Source organism: Garra rufa, chromosome 10 (assembly GCF_049309525.1).
Source record: "Garra rufa chromosome 10, GarRuf1.0, whole genome shotgun sequence".
NCBI lineage: Eukaryota > Metazoa > Chordata > Actinopteri > Cypriniformes > Cyprinidae > Garra > Garra rufa.
In genome coordinates this window covers 28,392,545-28,414,199 of record NC_133370.1, presented here as the reverse complement: position 1 = coordinate 28,414,199, position 21,655 = coordinate 28,392,545, and the positions used below count along the sequence as shown (strand labels likewise).

The window sequence follows — 21,655 nt, the reverse complement described above, 5'->3', positions numbered from 1 at the left end:
GGAGAGAGACAGGATGGAGTTGTGGATGACGTTATGGAGATGGATGGAAGGCAGATGGACGAAGCTTAGGCTTGTCAGGATGCGCAAAACAGGCTTATGCTAAATTATCCAGTCAGGAAAAACATATGTGGGTCTGACAGGCTTTCATGTGAGTGCACATTTATACAACTGCAGATTTTTTTGTTTACAGAAAAGAAGCTACTCTGATACAAGCTAGGGTTCCCTATTTTGTTCCCATTTGCACTTTCGTATCTCTTCTTTAAGTTTTTGTTAAAGATTTCTGTGTTCAGGTATTTTTTAATTTTGATTAAAAAATGCATTATAAAGGCATTCATAATGTACAGTTTACATAATTAAAGATTAGATACACCTTGCAGAATCTGCAAAATGTTAATTTTACCAAAATAAGAGGGATCATGCAAAATGCATGTTATTTTTTATTTAGTACTGACTCAACGTGAAATCACGCACCTGATGGCATTTACCGCTGATTACAGAACCGGCTTTACTGACAAAACGCGCAAATGATCGGCCGATTCGGATCGGTGCATGCCTAATATATATATATATATATATATATATATATATATATATATATATTATATATATATATATATATATATATATATATATATATTCATTTGGTACTGCCCTTTAGAAGCTACAGAAGATACTTAGATGTTTCCCAGAAGACAAAATAAGTTAAATTTACCCTGATCTTCAAATTCAAAAAGTTTTCACCCCCTGGCTCTTAAATGCGTCTTGCTTCCTTCTGGAGCATCACTGAGCATTTGAACCTTCTGTAATAGTTGCATATGAGTCCCTCAGTTGTCCTCAATGTGAAAAGATGGATCTCAAAATCATAAAGTCATTGTTGGAAAGGGTTCAAATAAACATAAATGCTGAAAAACCAAAGAATTTGTGGGACCTGAAGAACTTCAGTGGGCAGTTTAACTGTTCAGGAGAAACAAAAACAGCTGTGGATCATTCAGGTAACAACACAGTATTAGGAATCAAGAGTATGTACACTATTGAAAAGTGTCATTTACATAAATTATTTTCTCTTGTGGACTATATGTAAATGTCTTTTATATGAAATATCTTATACAAGTCAGTAATAAATAAATAAAAAAATAACATGCATTTTGTATGATCCCTCTTATTTTGGTAAAATAATTAATATTTTGCAGATTCTGCAAGGTGTATGTAAATTTTTGACTTCAACTGTACATGGTAATGTATAATTTTTCATAAATAGTTGTAATAAAAGTTAAAAATCATAATATTAACAATATTATATACAATGCATAGATAAGTATTTTAACGTATTATAACTGTGGCTACAATTATTCATGAGATGCATTAAAAGGCATAATTAATACTTATATAATGCATTATAAATATAGTTTTAATTATATAAGGACTTTAATTAAAATCTTTGGTAACATTTTACCTAAACCATACTGTAGATGAAAATATGAGAAAAAAATAAGACATTAACAATGTACTAACACTGTTTTTATGCTGAAAAATGTTTTTTTTTTCTGCTAAAATCATAGCATTGTTCAAAAGTTTATCTGTAAATAAGATTAAAAAAAGAAATTAATACTTTTACCTTTTACTGTTAAAAAAGTCAAATAAATGCTGTTCGATTAAACTTTCTATTCATCAATGAATTTTGAAAACAGGAAATAATGATAAATCACATTTTTCACACAAATATAATTTATTATTATTATTTTAATAATAATATGTTTCTTGGCCACCAAATCAGCATATTACTATGATTTCTGAAGGGTCATGTGACACTGAAGACTAAAGTAATGATGCTGAAAATTCAGCTTTGACGTGATATAAAATATATATATTCAAAATATATTAAATATATTAAAAAATGGTTTTGGAAAGTTCTATTAAATTGTAATTACATTTCACACTATTGCTGTAAATGCAGTCTTGGAGAGCAAGGGATTTCTTTAAAAACATGTAAAAAAAAAACTTACTTTTAACCAAAAGTGTCTGTGCCATTTTAGTCCATGAAAAACAATGACAAAAACTAGAAACAGAAAAATCACAAAATATCGACTACATCTAAAGTTTAAGTTTCAATTTTCATCAAAAATACATAAAAATAAAGGCACAAAGAATCTGTGTTGAACAACCCAAAGTAATGGGTTTAGTTCCCAGGGAACACTTAGCAAAAGTAAACAAATTAAATGTAAGCAAGACAGGAAATAGAAAGACTCTGCTAGCATAATGCTCTTCAGAAGGCTGAAACGACAGGGAAACTGAAAAAACTGAAAGAGTGTGTGTCTGAGGCAAGAGTGTGTCAAAGCTCTTGCATCCCTGTGTGACAGGCACAGGCAAGTGTTGGATTGTGGGCAGGTGTTGGCTCATGGGGCTATCGCGTTCTGCTGGCTCTACACTCCACACTGTTCCTGTATCAGTTTCAGCGTGTGTGTATGTGTGTTTGTGTTGAGTGGGGGAGGTGTCGGGATAGAAGGGTCTCGCTGGGGATGGGGGCTACAATACTCCAAGAACCGGGAGGAGGATTCCTGGCGAGAGGAGACACCCAGAGAAGGTTTCTGGTTAAACTGGTTCAACCGCTCAACTCTTTCCTCCCGTCTCTCTCTCTTTGGGTGGGTCTCCTCCTCCTTACAAACTTCATCGATTCATCACAAACTTCTTTTGCTGCATTTCTTGCACATATTCTATGTTAAAGTTCCTGTGTTGACTCGAATGTGTCCTTTAGTGCTCTACAAGAGTTCAAAATCATAAATATTAAATTACCAGGTCTATAAAATGCACTATAAATTGTTACAAGCACTATTAAAACCGCATACTGCAATTCTTCTTCCTATCAAGTAAGAAGAACTAAAAATAGAAAATCCAAACCAGTATGTATGTTATACAACATGGTATCTGGTCCAAGCTGGTCTACCAACTCAGTCAGGTGCCCAGCAGCTGGTTCTCCAGTTTAGACCATCTTGGGGCAGCTAGACACCAGCGATCATGTTCCAAAACACAGCTATCACTGGTTTCAGCTGGATTTTCCAGCAGGTGAGGGAATAGTGAAAGACCGAGACAAATCAGGATATGTACTTGATTGGAATGAACACAAGGGGTTAATGGGGAGGAGGAGGGGAACATATGAGGCCTTTGGCAAAGCAGCACTCAGCTGTCACTCCAAACAGGTGGCCCTGACATGACCTTTGGCTTCTACTGCATACAGCAACCATTTTGTTTCAGCAATCAAGCCAGGAGCTCCAGCACAGCCCATGACATCACACAGAGAGGATGAACTCCTGTGAGAGAAGCCAAGAAGATCCAAAAATATGCTTTTATTTGTGTTTGGCAGAGGGATGCGCACAGTGTGTGATGCACAAGCTACTGGCTATTATATACTCCTAAATAACAGGCCTAAAAGTAGTTGCTAATAGGGATGAACTGGTCATTTAAGAACAATCCTGTTAACTTGTCATGGTATGGTCGATAATACAAATAGTAAAAACTAAAATCAGACAGTTTAAATGCTACAAGTAGTGTTGTTTTAGTATACACTATATAGTAGTCAACATTTGAAGTGGATCAAAAAAAGTTAACCAAAGTTGTCCTAAGACAAGAACGTGTATTGTTTTGGTTTTAGGACAACTTTGATGAAAGGTTTTGATCCACTTTGAATGTTGACTAGTGTATACAGCATTATAGCTTTTTGTTAATATTTTAAATTATTATATTTTTTATATTTTCAGTTTTCACTTTATAGTTTTAGTAATTTGGTTGTATCTGTTAGTTTTTATTTTTTGTATATTTAACATTTGTCTATATTTTTCTAAGCTTTAGTTATTAATTTTAGAAATAGATAAATAATTAGATAAAATAATTTTAGAAAAAAAAACAGTAATATTGTGTAAACTGTAAAATATTATTCCAGTTTAAAATAATGGTTTTAATATATTTTAAAATATAATTTATTCCTGTGATGGTAAGGGATGATAAGGTATATTTTCATTTGCCATTATTCCACTCTTCAGTGTCACAAGATCCTTCATAAATCATTCTAATATGTGACCCTGGACCACAAAACCAGTCTTAAGTCGCTGGGGTATATTTGTAGCAATAGCCAAAAATACATTGCATGGGTCAAAATTTTTGATTTTTCTTTTATGCCAAAAATCATTAGGAAATTAAGTAAAGATCATGTTCCATGATGATTTTTTGCAAAATTCCTACTGTAAATATATCAAAATGTAATTTTTGATTTGTAAAATGCATTGTTAAGAACCTAATTTGGTCAACTTTAAAGGTGATTTTCTCAGTATTTTGATTTTTTTGCACCCTCAGATTCCTGATTTTCAAATAGATGTATCTCGGTCAAATATTGTTCTATCCTAACAAACTATGCATCAATAGAAAGCTTATTTATTGAGCTTTCATATGATGTATAAATCTCAGTTTTGTAAAATTTTACCTTATGACTGGTTTTGTGGTCCAGGGTCACATATGCTGATTTATTACTTATTATCAGTGTTGGAAACTGTTGTGCTGCTTAATATTTTTTGGAACCTGTGATTCTATTTTTTGGAACCTGTGTTAGAAAGAACATAATTTATTCAAAGTATAAATCTTTTCTAACAATGTAAGTCTTTGCTATCAGTTTTTATCAATTTAACACATCCTCAGTAAATAAAGGTATTAATTTCTTTCAAAAAAAAGAAATAATTAAATTGTAGTTTATATTGCTATTTTAAATAAATGCTGTTTTTTATTTATTAAAGCATTCTAAAAAAGTATCACAGGTTCCAACAAAACATTAAGCAGCACAACAGTTTTCAACACTGATAATAAATCAGAATAATAAAATGATTTCTGAAGGATCATTTGACACTGAAAACTGGAGTAATGATGCTGAAAATTCAGCTTTGCATCACAAAAATAAAATAGTTTTTTTATCAAATAAATGCAGCCTTGATGAGCTCAAGTAACTTTTTTATAAAGCATTACAAATCTTTCTGATATACATAATATATGTTCATTTTTACGGTTTTAGTTAACATTAATAACCCTAGCTACTAAGTTAATTTAGTGATCACAAAATTATAATGTACACTGAAAAAGTAGATATTCATTTTGAGATTTGCCACTGTCTTATTAAATCATTACTGATTTTAAACATTATTTTATATAAGCTTTAGATAGAAATCAGTGTACGTGTAAAATGTAAAAAAAAAAATCTTCAGTCAAACAAATCTGCAAAATTCAAACATTTCATTAAAAATAAACAATTTTCAGTGGGGGGAATATAATATTATAAAATAAATGGTTTTCTCTAATACACCCTGGCCATAATTATTGGCACCCTTGTATTCAAAACTTTCTGCAACTTCCATTTGCATGAAAAACAGCTCAGATTTTTTCCCCCTTCATGCCTGATGAGGTTTGAGAATATATGGCAAGTGATTTTAGACTATTCCTCCATTCAGAATTTCTCCAGATCCTTCAAATGTTGGTGCTCACTCTTCTTCAGTTTATCCCACTCATTTTTCATAGGATTCAGGTCAGGGAATTGGGATGGTTATGGCAGAATCTGGATTTTGTGTTCAGTGACCAGTTGTGGTGTTGATTTTGATGTTTGTTTTGAATCAATATGGTGATGGAAGATCTAAACATGACCCATTATAACTGAGCTAGTCAGTTTTACCTTTTTTATCTGCTGGTATTTGATATAAAACATGATGGCATGTATCTGAACAAGATGTCTAGGACCTTTGGTGTAAAATTAGGTCCATAAAAAAGAACATCTGGTGATATATTTAAATGTGGACATGGGGCACTTTTTTATCCCTGTGTGCACCAAACCTTTAAAGTGTTCTAGCTCCAAAAAAGAAAATTCTCATTTCATATGGCCATAAAAGCCAGTCCTGGCTGAAGTTCCAGTATGGTAAATTAATATGATGGAGTTTGTTTTTGCATGAAAGCAGATGATTTGTTTCTTGAACAGTGTCTGAAATGACTTGTTGTGATGGAGGTGCAGTTTTCCTTTATTTTTTATATTTTTTTCTGACACTAAAATTCAACTGATTTCTGCAATTTTCCATCTGTGATCTTTGAAGAGTATTTGGCCACTTAAATTCTTCTCTTTGCTGCACATTAAGACGATACTGACACACATCATGTTTCAAGCAGATTTTTAACATCTCCAGTCCATTAAAACTTCTTAATTATTTTCCTGATGATGGAAATGAGAATATTTAATGTTTTAAGTATTTTCTTAAAGCCACTTTGTATTGTGTAAAGATCAACAATCTTTTGCTGTACATCAGAAGTATATTCTTTGGTTTTACCCATTGTGATGAATGATTAGGTTGGTTTGGGCTTTGTGTTACTAATATTTATTCATCTGTGCACCAAGACGTCATGACTGGACAACATCATGTTTCCAGACACCTTGGTGTGCTAAGAAATTGGAAATTGCAATGGAAATATATTTAGGAGATAATTTACTCATAAGAATTTCTAAGGGTGCCAATAATTGTGGCCAGGGTGTGTTAGAGAAAAACATTTTTTCATAAAGTTATATTCCACCTCACTTTAAATTGTTTAACTTTAATGAAATGTTTGAATTTTGCAGAATTTTTGACTAAAAGAGCTAAAGGAGAAACAATGCAGGTTTATTTTTACAGCCTTCTTTGCCCATATTTACCAAGGGTGCCAATAATTTTGTCCATGACTGTATAATATATCAGTATATATTATATTACTTATATAAAATATAATTTGGTACGGATATATTGTGTATCAAGTATCAAGTGCATCAAGATGCATTGTGTCAAGTAGCGATGTAACCAAATACTTGGCTTTAGCAAAAATTACGCTAGCAATACATAATTTTTTTTTTGGCAGAACCATCAAGAGGCAGCTCGGTTCTAAATACTACAACTAGTTAAATTTTTCATGTGAGAACATGATGCTCAAAACAGCACACTTAAATTTAATCACCCAAACTATTGTTAATTACGGTTTTGACTAAATGAAAACTTTAATTTCAGTGATCCAGTAAATCAATTCATTTCAGCACATTTCATTTTAGTGGAGAAAAATTCACTCATTCTCTCAGCCACATGCAGACCCCTCTATTCCTCCATGCTACTAGAACATAACCATCCACGCACCGTGAGGAGACCCTAACTTCCTCTGTCACATACAGCTGCCGTCCCGTGATGCGACGCGCGCTGCAGTAAAGCAGGCCGAGCTCTCTGAACTGCCACCCATTTCCAGCACTGTGCATTCCAGGCTATTTAAAACTCAACCCCAGTGCAGATTTACCCAAGCGTACACTTCTGGTCATTATTTCACAACCCCCCCACCCTGATCTCTCTCCATCTCCGCCATCTTTCTCCAAAACCCATCTTTAAGGGCCGCTCTTCTGCAGCGGAATGAACCGTTTGGTGAAGGATTTGAGGTTTGAGGCCTTACAGACAGCCACTGTCTGGGCCCAGACAATACAGTGTATTCCCAGTGAGCTGAAGTAGGTCAGAAAGCGTATTTGGCAGTGTTACGCATGTTTACGCTCGCTGTCTCCGCTGCAGAACTCGCAGCCTCCCGCCTGCACGCATGCATGCCAGCTCCCTCTGCTTCTAAAGTCGGTTATATCCACCCCGACCGGCCCTCTGTCCTTCTCCACCCACCTCCAACAGTCCTTATCATCAGACACAGACTTTGTCTATTAAGCGCGCCCACTCCAACGCGCATGCATGCATGCATGAGCTTGCATGCACGTGGACTACTTCTGCATAAAATAAGTCACCGATGGGGCTTAATTATAAACCAAACACAGGCTTTTCATCTCTTTGAGAAGGGAGTGTACGGCGAGCTTCTTGCGCTCAGATGTGACCATCTCCTCAGGCCGTCCCTGATCAAAGTACAGGGCCACATCACTGACCGCTGGTCACTATAGAAACCTCCATTCACTGACTCCACAGAGTCCCGCCCCTAAAGCCCCGCCCCTCCTCGAGGGCCCCGTCGTTTAACACGGCCAATCCGGTTGGAGCAGTCAGGTGACACTGCAAGGCTTATTTGAGCGAGTAACTGCTGGAAACAGCCGGAGGTTGTCTGTCAACCACATGGCGCTTGTCAAAAGCTAGAGTGGAGAAAAGCACACCGCCTTTGCGAAAATAATCCACTGTGTTCGCGCATACACAACGGCCTTGCTCAAATAAGTGAGACTTTGTGTTAGAGTTGCTTTGGTGCCAGTGGACAGAAAGTTACTCAGAGGGTGTACCGTACAGGAGACGTTTGCGGTGCAAAGATGGTCTCCATCCAGCATTAGTCATTAGGATTAACTAATGCTACTGACATAAAAATGCATTGTTTGACAGCGTTATCATGTTAGACAAATAGGAACTGTATGCGGAGAATCTGATAAGAAGGGTTTGGAAGTCCCTAAATGTTAGCAAAAGCTTCACAAAGTCATTTTCTGCGGGCAGAGTCCATATGCTTGTGTGTATGCTAATCCCTCTCTTACCGTGGTCCCCCTTGTAATCTTCTGTACTTTGCCTTGTGAGCACACTGATCTGGGACCAGAAACCATTCATCAGTGCAATTTAAACTCAAGATCGACTGGGGAAATGATATCAGATTTTTCGCTACATGATTATCGTGGCCTCACGATAATTATATATATTGTCATATCTATAAAAATCTTGACAAATTTAAAAATAATAAATATGTTATTTTATCTGTCGAATTCATCTTTATTTATTTGTTTTTCCTTTTTAGACCAATAAATTACACCATTGCATGCAAAAGGAGCAATTACACTAAACAGAGAGACTAAAATACAAACTGTTTTTAGTTTAGTTTTACTCCAAACTTGCGCTATAGCATCAATTGAGTGTTTGAAACACTGTGAACTGATTCTTATTTTATAGTATTCTACGCAGTGATAAAGGTTCATTTGCATTGCAATTAATAAAGTCAGAATTGCGAGATATAAACTCACAATTGCAATTCTGACTTTTCTTGCAATTTTGAGTTTATATCTCACAATTCTGATTTTTTCTAATAATTGAGTTTATGTCTCACAATTCTGACTTTTTTCGTGTTTGCGAGATATAATCACAATTCTGACATTTTTTCCTCAGAATTGCATGATATAAACTCGCAATTGCAAGAAATAAAGTTAGAATTGCAAGATAAAAACTTGCAATTTTTCAAAAGATATTTTCTTACAATTTTGAGTTTATATCTCGCAATTTAAATTTTTTCCCTTGCAATTGCGAGTTTGTATCTCGCAATTCCGACTTTTTTCCTTGCAATTGCAAATTTATATCTTGCATTTCTGACTTTTTTTCTTGCAATTGTGAGTTTATATCTAGAGATTCTGAGTTTTTCTCCTCTTAATTATTAGTTTATATCTTGGAATTCTGACTTCTTTCTTGCAATTTTGAGTTTATATCTCACAATTCTGACTTTTTTTTGCAATTATGAGTTTATATCTCGCAATTCTGACTTTTTTCTTGCAATTATGAGTTTATATCTCGCAATTCTGACTTTTTTCTTGCAATTATGAGTTTATATCTCGCAATTCTGACTTTTTTCTTGCAATTATGAGTTTATATCTCGCAATTCTGACTTTTTTCTTGCAATTATGAGTTTATATCTTGTAATTCTGACTTTTTTTTTTTCGCAACTGCGTTTATATCTCACAATTCTGACTTTTTTTTCCGCAATTGCGTTTATATCTTGCAATTCTGACTTTTTTCCTTGCAATTGCAAATTTATATCTTGCATTTCTGACTTTTTTTCTTGCAATTGTGAGTTTATATCTAGAGATTCTGAGTTTTTCTCCTCTTAATTATTAGTTTATATCTTGGAATTCTGACTTCTTTCTTGCAATTTTGAGTTTATATCTCACAATTCTGACTTTTTTTTGCAATTATGAGTTTATATCTCGCAATTCTGACTTTTTTCTTGCAATTATGAGTTTATATCTCGCAATTCTGACTTTTTTCTTGCAATTATGAGTTTATATCTCGCAATTCTGACTTTTTTCTTGCAATTATGAGTTTATATCTCGCAATTCTGACTTTTTTCTTGCAATTATGAGTTTATATCTTGTAATTCTGACTTTTTTTTTTCGCAACTGCGTTTATATCTCACAATTCTGACTTTTTTTTCCGCAATTGCGTTTATATCTTGCAATTCTGACTTTTTTTCTTGCAATTGTGAGTTTACATCTCACAATTCTGGCTTTTTTTCCCGCAATTGTGTTTATATCTTGCAATTCTGACTTTTTCTCTTGCAATTGTGTTTATATCTAGCAATTCTGACTTTTTTTTGCGCAATTGCAAGTTTATATCTCGCAATTCCGACTTTTTTCTTGCAATTGCAAGTTATAAAGCCCAGCTTTGAGAAAAAAAAACTGATATGTTCTCAGAATTGCGAGTTTATATCTTACAATTCGGACTTAATTTGCAATTGCGTTTTATAATCGTGCGCTGATTCTCATCATGTTTCATCATACAAAACATTTCTTGCTGCATTTTATTCAGCTAAAGCAATATCTGGATGTCCTTTTTCATATAAGGGATTTCCTGGAAAGTCATTTGTTTTATTACTCCTATGAATCTCGCTTGTGGACTTTCTGCGTGAAGATGTCGAGTATGAATTAAACAAATCACACGAGAGAGTTTAACGCTCCATAACGGCGCTGGATTATTATGTGTCATATTATTGTATATTATTATGTGTGTACTATTCATTTTCAAATATTGCCAATACTAATATATTGAGTCACCCCTAATTAACACTATAACGATATTTCATTAAGTATCACAATTATCATCAAAATCAGTATATCACAACACCCCTAATTTTAGCATTCTACATATTTTCACACAACCTGATTGAAATAATAATATTAATAATAATCAGAAGTAATTGTCCTGTTTTCTAGTACATTTTTAAATGAAGATGGATTTACTTCAGAAGCAAAATTACATAACTTAAAAAGTCATATTTTCTGGGAAGTGGATCAAAAATAAGGGTGGAAAAATATGCTAATGGGGTAAGAAAAATAAACTTCCCTTTCCCGTTGAATTAAGTATATTTGTCTTATCCCACTAACAGATATTTTTCTTGTTTCAAGTATAAACTTGCTGAATTTTTTTATCTTAAATCATTTAGAACTCAGGTAAATATTACTTTCTTAATTTAAGAACGTATTAACATTTCTACTGAAAAACAAGACAAAAACACTGAGGAGCATATTATATGTCAAATTCATCATCATGAGTAGGATACCAAATTATATTTGTGTGTTAGGCCACTTTTTAAGGGCTTGTTTCTAACCCCCTAATTGTACGTTACACGCTGGCTGTGTAAATGCAGATAACACAGACCTCTGCGCAGCTGGAAATGCTTGGCCAAAGGTAAAGCGTCTATTTACTTTATTTGGTTTTCAGTCTGCCTATCTAATGATTATCTCAATCATAGCTGTTTGACTGCGGTGTGGCATACTCACATTGTTAGTAGCCCAAACGAAAGAAAATGATGCTTAAACCAAGTGGCACGGCCGCTCACAAAACTGTATGTTTTGGAGCTGCATTTACACAGCAAACATGTAAACACAGTAAATAATAAAGACACAATGCTGTGACTGCTTGGGGAGGATACAGAGAATAGCTCTCAGATTGGCTAGAATTAGTTTTTTAGTTTACTTAGTAAATACTTTTACATTTTATAAATAAAAAGAGGAGTAAACCCCATCATCCAACACAAACAATTAAACAATCAGAGAGAATCTACCTCCTCAAAGTACCGAGTGTGGAGCGATGGAGGGCACTGTGGAGCAAGCTGTCCAGTTTAGAGATAAAAGACATTACTATGTCCCAATTTGATCATGCATGTTAAAATTGCAGGTGGTAATAAAAGTAGGGATATTTTTTATTCTAGCGAGCATCTGATTGGACGAATATAATATTTTTGGACTATTTTTCCAGAAAGACTGTACATTTTGCATATGTGCTATGGTTAATTTAGTACCACCAAAAAAACACAAAACTGACATTTTTATGTCATTGTCTTTAAGAGTAAAAATCTGACTAAATAAATACCTACTTAGAGTTCATTTTGCCTCTTCAAGTTCTTTGTTTCATTCTAGTATGCTAAAAGAACACGTCTCATACTCTGTGATAAGCAGGTTAATATTTACTGGAACCCTGAGATGAACCGGGCTACAAAAGAACCAGGAGTGACCTTTGCCTCGTTTCCATGTTTTGTTTTCCCTGTCCTGTTCTGTTAAGAATCCTCTCCACTCGACAAGCTTTTGCAGATAGTGATTAGTTCATTTAAATAGCTATAAACTCTCAAAATACAACTTAAAATTGAATTACTTTATGGTTCAAACATTTGCATGAAGTTGTACATCTGATAAAGCCAACTGGATAAATTTTATGAATCAATGCTGTACATTTAAAGGGTTAGTTCACCCAAAAACGAAAATTTGCCCATTATTTACTCACCCTCAATGCAATTCTGACCCCCCCCTCGCAACAGTTTATATCCCACAACTCTGACTTTTTTTTCTTGCAACAGAGTTTAGATCTCGCAATTCTGACTTTTCCCCCCTCTCAACAGTTTTCATCTTGCAATTCTGACTTTTTTTCTCGCAATTGTGAGTTTATATGTCGCATTTCAGATTTTTTTTCCCTGTAATTCATATCTTGCAATTCTGATTTTTTTCCCCTCACAACAGAGTTTATATCTTGCAATTCTAAATATTTTCTCGTAATTGAGATTATATTTTGCAATTCTTTTCAAAAATTCAATTTGCAAAGTCTTTTTTCTCACAATTGTGAGTTTATATGTCGGAATTTTTTCTCGTAATTCAGTTTATCTCTCACAATTCTCACCCTCTTTTTTTGCAACAGCGAGTTTATCTCGCAATTCTGATTTTTTTGCCCCTCGCAACAGTTTATATCTCGCAATTCTGAATTTTTCTCGTAACTGAGATTATATTTCACAATTCTGACTTTTTTCTCTCGCAATTGTGAGTTTATATCTCGCAATTCAGACTTTTTTCTTGTAATTCAGTTTATATCTCACAACTCTGACATTTTTCCTCGCAATTGCGAGTTTATATCTTGCAATTCTGACTTTTTTCTCACAACTGAGTTTGTATCTCGCCAATTTGACTTTTTTTCTCGCAATTGCAAGTTTATATCTCGCAATTCTGACTTTCTCATAATTGAGATTATATCTTGGAATTCTGACTTTTTCCTCGCATCCATCCATAATAAAAAGTGCCTCACATGGCTCCGGTGGGTGAATAAAGGCCTCCTGTAGCGAATCGATGTGTTTTTGTAAGAAAAATATCCTTTTCTAAAATGTAATAATCACTTTTTTTCTAGCTTGCACTAACAGTTGTACACAGAAGTCATGTGAGGCACTTTTTATTATGGATGGATGAGCTTTATTGGATTTGTTTTGGACTGATGAAGAGAAACACCTGCCCACTGCATAATAAAACTTGAAGGAGCCCAAAAAAGTTTTTAATAAAACTCTGATTGCATTCATCTGAAAGAAGAAAGTCATATACACCTAGGATGCCTTGAGGGTGACTAAATAATGTGCTGATTTTCATTTTTTTGGGTGAACTATCCCTTTTAGAGTTTTACTAAAAACTACTACTTGCTGGAGCACATACTTTTGTATGTATTACTCACTTGCAAATGTTATGCAAGCTGCTAAATGTGAGTGTGGGAACAAAGAAATCTGCTTTTTACATCATTTTGTTTAAAGTTCTAGACACTTAACATAGCTGGGATTTGGACGAGGCTGTAGCGAGCGTGGATTATCAGACATTAGCGAGAGCCTGGACGGTGGACAGACACATTCACTGTGAACACACTGCGTGCCTTATTTTCTAAGAGCTGGAAGAGACGGGAGCGGCCGGGTTTCTCCTCCTGAAAGGACGCCATTTTTGCTTCATTGTCTACGCTGCTTCAGGGCATTTTGGGAGAGGCTGCTAGAGAACTGCCTGAATCACCTTAATCCCATCGTCTGATAACAGTCAACTAATAGCATCTTTCAGCTCGCATGACTTCATAACCTGTGTTTTTTCAAACCGTCCCATTACAAAAATGACTTTTAAAGGTACTAACACATTATGAAAGCTCCAGTGAACGTGACATCAGATGATACGGGATGATCTTGTGATAATGTGCCATGAAGCACTCGCTAATGAGATGGATGTGCTGGTGAATCAGAGTGTTTTGAGTTATATCTTGTTTAAAGAGATAGTCCACCCAAAAAGGAAAATGACGTCATTGTTTAATCACTGTCATATTGCTCCTAGTCTCAGCCTCAGACGTCACGCCCACAGAACGTTGGCTAAACGTCTGATGCATACGGTACACTTAACTGGAAACACTTCAGGAATGTCGAAGTCGTCATCTGATTAGTTGAATTTGACCGGATTTCCGGGAGATGCGAGTGTCGCGTTTGCTTTCGGTCCTCCGGGAAACAAAGCACAGACTGATTTACTCTGCGTTTTGCTAAAAGGTGCTTATGCAGACGCGATTGTTGTTATACACTTTTGCGACGTTCGCGAACAAATTACTGACTTACTGCTGTTCTGCTGACTGTTCTCCCTCTTCTTATTTAACTGGTTATTTCAATGACTGACTTGCTGCACGCCAGTCTGTTGTTGAGGCATTTCCATGCACCGAAACGTGACGCTGAACGAAACGAACTGTGATTAGCTGTTTGACATGTCAGTCAAACGGCCTTATGGGCAGGCCTTGGCTAATTAAAGCTGCCATGAATTTCAGACCTTCAGCCGTCAGTCTGAAGGTCTGGCTACGCGAGACTATATTGCTCCAAACTGTGTGAATTTTTAATTTTCCGAAATGACAAATAGTTCATATGACTTATACTTCATATTCCAAGTATTACAGTTTTGTTTGAGAAACAACTAAAATTGATGTCAACAGTCGGGATTGTAACTAAATCAGAATCCCATGATACGATAATATCGGGATATGAAGTCCACAATATGATATTTATTGTGAGTAATGTGAGTAATTAATGACAGAATCTTCATTTTTGGGTGAACTATCCCTTCAATTAAAAGTGTTTATTTTGAAGCTTCATTATATGGGAAAGAGGGGCCAAGATATTATTTAAAAATCCGCCTTTTGTGTTTTACAGAAAAAAAACACATTCAATGTATAAAACATCATGAATTTTCATTTTTTGGGTGAACTATCTCTGCAATGCCTTTGGCAAAAATTCGGAAATCCAAGACAAATTGGTGCAAAAATGTGCTGCAAAGCTGACAGACACAAAATGTACAATAACAAATCTATGAAGCTGACAAAATATGTCTGAAGAGTTTGTTCTGTATGCGGACACATTAATTGAGGCTGTTTGAAGAAAAGCACTGAGCTAACGGCTCAGCCACATCTGTTTCCCATTGCACATCGCTCTCAGAGACACAGAGGAGGATCTGTCCTCAGCCGGGATGGTTCTCTGTGAAGCCGCTTCTCTGCTTCTTGCGCTTAGCAAGATTCAAAGTCCATGCAGGTCAACACAACAGTGACATACTGACACGAGGACGACAGTTTTGCAACCTGCAGTGCACACCTAGATTTCCCAGTTAAATGACTCCTGCACTCAGTCACACACCGTCCCTCCCTCATCGCTTTTTCCATCTCATGAATCACTACAATGAACTGGAACTGAAACGAAAGTCACAGCGTTGTCATGAGATTTCATCGAATTGCGCATGACGTAACAACACTCACTGCGTCTTTAGTTCAGAAGCGTTTTGTGACACTCACATCGGGTCGTAAGTCAAAGTTTCCAAAGTTAAAAATTTGACTTTTATACATGATGCAGACGAATTAGCCACAGGCGTATTTTCATATCTTTCAAATGTTTGCTCAGTGCTTGAACACGAAACTGGGAAGCCTAGAGCTTACAAAGAATGCTAGGACAAGACGAACTGGTTCCACAGTGTGACTCGACTTGCCATCTTTCCGTTTCTTTACAGCTAAATGAGCAACTAGAGCGTTTCTTCAGCATCTCCGCCTCCCTCAGTGCTCCCTCTCTAGAAGCTATCAAAAATTCACAGACTGTGGGCAACTGCCAGCTGACAAAACTGTTTAGTCAGCAACAGAGGCAGGGTGGGAGAAGAGGGGCGGGGGAAGTAGCAGGGGGAGGCAAAGAAGGAGGCCTGCAAAGCCGTGTGTGATTCGTCTTCTTTTTCTCTCACAGACAAACGCAAAAAAGTGAAAGCAAAGCTACAATCCTTCAAAAACTATTTATGGTTGTGCTAAAACATCACAGTTTGACTATTATGACCTGCTTGATTGACTATGACACAACTTAATACTCAAACTAACAGGGTAAGGGATATGCTACCTATTGTTTTTATCTTTTTCTAACTTCCTCTATCCACACAGGCTGCTCAATTTCCTGTCATCCATGTCCCACTTACACCAAAGCATTTTCATGAGGACGCAGTTTCACTTTTAGTTTTTCTTTACTACATTTTGTAATTTAAAAAGTAAACAATATAAGTTTGAACAATTAACAATTTAGCCTAAATTTTTTACTATGGAAGGCCAAAAATTGAACTTGATTGACAGACAATGAATGAAGGTCAAAATCATTTATATTCTCTAAAAATGTTAAAACAAAAGGATTTTTTTTTCCTGTTTAATATGTAATTTTAATTTCTTTATCCTCATGTTTTCCAAATCTGTATGACTTTGTATGTGGGTCAAAGACGAAAATGGGTATAAACATAAAAACAATAAGTGTAATACTGCTTTTTCCAAAAAATAAAAAGGTTTCTGTTTAATTTAATTTTTTTGTTTTTCTGAGCAAAAAAAATATCATACATTACTTTCACCCCTAATACTAATTAGTTGTAATTCTATATTTTAAAATTTGCCACTATCCTAGGTTTTGCCCAATTGTCAGTAAGCAATTTTTTATTAAATTTATTTAATGTGCTCCCTTATTCTTTTATATATTTTAATAAGTCAGAATACTGTGTTACACTGAATGACAATGTGACATTATTTCAACCAAATTCTGACATTTTATTCTCCAAAAACTTATTTAAAACCTTAAAAGTAGACACTCGCATTTAATCTGCTATCTATGGACAAAAAAAATCACTTTTGTGAATTGTTTTAGACATCTTAACGTCTTTGACCCATGTATGACTTTTTGTATGATTTGCTTATTTCAACTTTTTATGCACACACATGCACTTGGATTTCATCAAAAACATCTTAATTTGTGTTCAAAAGATGAACAAAGGCCTTACAAGTTTGGAACGACATGAGGGTGAGTAATTAATTACAGACTTTTCATTTTGGGGGAAAATATGCTACAAAAAAAACTCACAACAAGCAAATTTGCATATGCAAAAACTATTCCTTACATATTCACTATTGTATGGCCTCAAAAGACATGAAATATAGAGACATAAAGCATGCACAATACCTCTATTATTACATAAAGGTGTTTTTGTCTCATTTTGAAGCTTCATTATATAGTAAAGAATGGCGAAGATGTTTATAAAAAAGTGTTTTACAAAAAAAAAAAACACTGAAAGTCAGCAAAGTCCAAAACAAAGTTGCATCCCTTTCAAAGCACTGGAAAATTTAGCAAATTATCTTTTTCTGTAAAGAATGAAAGTCATACAGGTTTAGAACAACATGAGGATGAGTAAATCCTGTCTGACCTTTAATTTAACAAGTTCTTTAAAAGTGACAACCTCGTTTTTTGATTTGGCCACAAATGAAACATTTTTTGCCTGTCTCTACAATTTGAGTAAAACATGCAAATGGTTAGCATCCATCTGCAAACTGATTTTCTTAAGCCCCACAGGTACAGCGTCTCACCCAACACCCCAGGTCCAAACCAGGCTTCCCATTCCCTATGAGGGAGAGGGAACATAATCTTATCTAAAATAGACAGGTTAAAAATAGCACCAGAGCGAAACAGGACGCCCATCTCTACCCCTGGATGAGTGAACAGAACACCCATCACTAGAGGCAAAAGTCTCGCTGAGGTGACCAACCAGTTTCTCCATCCAGTCTGGGACAGACCAGTCCCTCTGTCTTCACACTGTGTAAACAATCACAGTTGGGCATGTTTGTCAAAGGAAGTTTACTAGGGAACCCCCAAGAGTTGGTTTTGATGAACGTATATTAATCAAGGCTAATCAAAATGTGGCGACCATCAATTAAAAACATTTCCAAGGCTGCATCTTGAGATCAAAACAAAAGCACAAAACAAATCCATCCACTCACCGAGGCTGTTTGTTGGGCTTTGGGACTTTTTATACACTTCTGAGTGATTGAAAACAAAGTGGAGTCAAAGCTGATGGCCCCTTTCTATCACTATCAGCACGGCAGCTCTGATGCTCACAATGGGTTTTCTCTATTCAACTCTGGCGACTCCCTGCTGAGGACAGAGGAGATTACAGCCCAGACCACTGGTTGACTGTTCACTAGAACATGCCTTTGAATTTTCAATGGTCTTCTTGCTTTACGCGTCTGAACAAACACATCTCCACCCTACATCAGCTTGCATTGTGAGAGGAGCAGCTATTAGAAAAATGAGAAAAGCACGACTTGTTTTTTAACCTTGCCTCTCTGCATGGGGAAAACGGTAGACACTTAAAATATAATACTGTTGTTAACGAAGGCAAAAACATGTCTACATTTATGCTTATATAAAGTAATACAGACACAAAAAAGTACAATATTTGCTTACGGTGATTAAGCAACACATGTCCATGATGGTTCAGAGTACATTTACAATGGTTTAATCTATTAAGATCGCTTTGTGATTGCACAAAGACAGCGACTTATCTTTGCAAAGTTTCTCACAACTACAGTCAAACCTAAATTTATTCAGACACCTTTAACATTTCTCACACTATCACAGTTCGTCTGCTATAGTTTAGAAAATGGTAATAAAGTATTACAAGAACTCAGAGTTAAACTGTGTCACAAATTCATCTTGATAATGTCAGATAACTTTGATAGAAAGGTATGTAATGGATTGCAATCAACCAAAAATATAGACGACTGTTAGTATGACAATATTTGCATAATTATGAATACTAATTTGTTCAGTCTCTGGCGAAAAATGTCGCATTATCAATTAAAGGAAAAACTAATTTTACTAGTAGTCCACTGTATGAAGACTTTTTGGGTATAATATGTCAGAGTTCACTTAATTTTGCTATCCTCACTTACACAAATGAACTAATAGTGTCCTGCACCCACTAGTAAAGAAACTTCAAATATTATATCTATTGTCTGAATCATTTTTGGTTTGACTATATAATTATGATGAAGATGCAAAATTAATCTCAAACATAAAACCTCTAAAGCATACGTTTTCCACATTTACCAACCCAGGAACCTCTAGTATAAAAACAAATATTGCATTACATACTGCTTATTAGGTAAGCAGCTAGGAATGTAATTTAATTCTATGTTTTATATAGACTGTGGTCTCCTCGGACCCCCTGGAGTACCTTCCAGGACCCTTGGTTGTAAATGTATACACACTATAGCTTACATACAGTAGATCACCATAAACCTCAGTGTAATATCTCAGCAATATTCTGGTTGCTTTCTACAAAATACTTTATTTAGCTTTTAAAGATTCATATACTTCCCTAAGGGTACATAATACTATTCTAATGTAGTAATATGCAACTTTAAAAAAAAGGATAAGGTACAAAGTTGTCCCTTTAAACTTACTGCCCCTCATTTTCAAAACATGGTATAGACGTTACTGTTACAAAACAACTATGATGTAGTTAAAAGTCAGCAAATTGCAAGGAAGGAGCGAGTGAATGATGCTGCCACTGCAGGCCTCCTGGAGCCCAGTGTTGAATTTGGTAATGGAATGTGAACTGCTCATCCGGATCTCTGCACATTCTGATTCTCCAAAGAGACGCGAGAACGAACAGAGGATGATGGGAGGAGGGCGCAAGCACAGCCTCTATCGAAACACCCGCACGAACAATGATGCATCCGAGTAATTAGTCATCCCAAATTGCGATGGCTTCAACTGTATCGTCGATGTGGCTGCTTAGTTCAAATGTAAAAGCAGACTTTTCAAGTACGATCATTCGGAGTTCATCTCATGCAGTAAACCCAACCCAAAGATAGTCACGACGACAGCGAACTTCCTCCTTTAAAACTTTTGACATTCCCAAACATTAAGTTCGCAAAGTTTGACTGACGAAAGAATGGGGGTTTGCAGAACAATAACAACTTGTCGATGGTGAAGAAAAGTCGAAAGCACAAATAAAACGTAAATACAACATGTCCCGACAAGGTCAAAATATAAAGGGAAGCGTGTCCAACCCCCCACGCGTTAGCCTCGATCAAAGTTCAGATGTGGATGCTTCGCTTCACTATAAAATACTCACTTTTGATGACAATACATGAGGCTAAACTTTGTTTAGTCAAATGAGAGATAAAGCCACAGTAGTGACACTGAATATATGGATAGTGCTAAAGTTAACTCAGGTATGAATACATGTGCGCTGTTGAATTCCTGTAGTCAGGCGTTCAACCTTTGGATGCGAGAATGAAACGAGGAAGCAAAAACCCCGTGCGAGGAAAAAAAAGATCGGACATCATCTCAACATCTTCGGCCTTCCAACTTTATAAACTTCCAACAAAGTATCCATCCACCAAAGTTTGCAATCGGCAGGATGGAGAGCGTAAACAACAACAACAACAACAACAACAACAAGTAGAAAAGTGCTCGATACTTACGCTTGACTTTGTCGGGGCTGGGCTGATTGCGCTGAGACATGGTGATGGTGAAAAGAGATGATGGACTTCGAAAAAAAAACTGCAAACTTGTTCCGGAGAGCGATCAAAATGGCGTATTTGAGGATGTGCAAAGTTCGCCAACTGGATACTTCACATCGCCCACTGTGTTAGCTCCCTAAAGGAATGATGGCCATCGACACTTCCGACGAATGAGGGTCAGAAAAGTCACTTTTTCCTCAAAGTGTGTTCCTGAGCGCTGCTCAGTGAACGTGATAAGTAGACGCATCACGTGTTGCTCTAGTCTCCAAGGGGACGTGTGTTACTGAGGCTGCCACTGGAGTTCAGCTGTGAGCATCTCTACGGGAGGGGTGGACAACTTCACTCCTTCAGCCTCATCCAATTGATTATTCACGATAGATAGATAGATAGATAGATAGATAGATAGATAGATAGATAGATAGATAGATAGATAGATAGATAGATTTGAGTAGCAACAAGTGTCTAACAACAACAACGTGGTCTAATTAAGGCACTTTGTAGACATACAAACACATTTTGTGATAAGTTAATGTGTATTTATAAATATATAAAATATTGTGTAAATAGTATAACAGTAATAGCAACAAGTGTCTAAAAACAACGTGTTTTTAAAGCATTATGTAGACATACAAACAAATTTGTGATAAATAATCTAGTGCATATTTATAAACATGTAAAACAGTTGATATTTTATGTTGCGTAGACTATATAAACTCACCGAAAATGTTAACGTGATAGTGACGGGATACTGATGATGCAACACGCGTCGCGCTTTGGCGCCTTCT

General features: G+C 35.7%; 1 protein-coding gene across 1 annotated transcript in view; it reads right to left on the bottom strand.

Moving 5' to 3' along the window:
- rreb1b (ras responsive element binding protein 1b) overlaps positions 1-21,357 on the bottom strand; it is a 54,908-nt gene extending 33,551 nt beyond the window's left edge. The window contains exon 1 of the mRNA XM_073848988.1: positions 20,832-21,357. The gene's annotated coding sequence lies outside the window, so the exon portion shown is untranslated. The remainder of the gene's footprint in view (positions 1-20,831) is intronic.
- Between the last annotated feature and the right edge of the window lie 298 nt (positions 21,358-21,655).